The sequence below is a fragment of the Taudactylus pleione genome, unplaced genomic scaffold (assembly GCF_031769625.1).
Source record: "Taudactylus pleione unplaced genomic scaffold, aTauple2 ptg000038l, whole genome shotgun sequence".
NCBI classification, from domain to species: domain Eukaryota; kingdom Metazoa; phylum Chordata; class Amphibia; order Anura; family Myobatrachidae; genus Taudactylus; species Taudactylus pleione.
Window position 1 is genome coordinate 4,198,521 of NW_028284440.1, and position 1,480 is coordinate 4,200,000.

Consider the following 1,480-nt stretch of genomic DNA (forward strand, 5'->3'; position numbering starts at 1 on the left):
TCTGAATCCCAACTCCAGAATGCCGAAGGACGACAGTACGAACGAGGGAAAGGGGGGGTTAGGTTTAGGCACCCCCGGGGGGGACTTAGGGTTAGGCACCACCCCAGAAGTTTTGGGGTTAGGCACCAGGGTTAGGCAACACCCCGGGAGTTTTGGGGTTAGGCACCCATAAGGGAGGGTTAAGTATAGGGGGGGAGGGGAGGGTTAGGGTACTTAAGAGCCAGAATCGGGATCTCCTGCTGTGTAACAGCCGCCGGTATTACATACTGATTCCTTGCCTCATCCACTTCTGGAGTTAACATTAAAGGCAGATTTCAATTTAGAATTTGATGGTCTAAAATATATTCGCTGGAGAATTATACATAGATATTGATTTATACATCTGTTTGGAGGCTTTTGCATAGTTATAATTGGCTCACAAACTGAGTAGGTATTACATCTGGTGTTAGGAGTAGGAAGTCTAGATCGAGTTTTTAGTGGATAAGGAGACTGTGTCTTTTTGCTAAAGTTCCTAACAGCACCAACCTTATATTCTTGAAAATCCCTTTCTGACTTTCTTAATTAAATTTCAACCAATTTTTCACTATATTAGGTGTTTAATGTCATCTCTCTGCTAAATTTGGCAAAACCATCTCAACAGTACTGGTTATACTGCTGGATGAGGCTAAACCATCCAAACAGTACTATTTTCCACATTATTTTCCAATACCAGCATAGGCTCAGAGGGATGTAGTTACTTTACCGATGATCGGGATGCCGGGGAGCAAAATCCCAGCACCGGAACCCAGACATGCGGCCACAACTTCGGCGCCCGAATCCTGACATCGGGTGAGATGTCAGGCGGGTTAGGCAAAAGTAGGGGGGGTTAGGCACTAAGGGGAGAGGTTTAGGTTTTGGCACTAACCAGGAGCGTTAGGGTGCGGGAGCGGAGGGTTAAGATGCAGGAAGGGAGGGTTAGGGGGTGAAGGGAGAATGGTTAGAAATGTACCTACCTCCTGTCGGGATTCAGAGCATTGGGATTCCCTATCAGTCATTTGACAACCGGTATTCCAACTGCTGGCCTCCCATACCCAAACCGGCTCAGAGGCCCGGAGTTGGTTAATCATTTTTATTTGGGTGGGGACCGTATGCCCCTTCCCAAGCTTATTAATAAAACAAAGCCTGCACAGATCATAGAGATGATTTTATTTCACTCCAGGCTGGATGCAGAACTAAAATGGAGCATTGGGCCTGATTCAGACCCACTCGCGAGCGGCTGTCCGCTCGCAAGTGGGTCGATGTTCTGGACTGAGCATGCGCACGACGGAGGGAGCTCCGTCGTGCGCATGCGCCAGACGCGACGAGCGAAGGAAAGTCCTTCGCTCGTTGTGTCTGATCAAAGGGGGCGTGCTGTCGATGTTGATTGACAGCATGCCCCCTTTGGTAGGCATGCCGGGGGCGTGCCTCCCTGACGGGGGCGTTCCCACGGGAACGCCTCCCG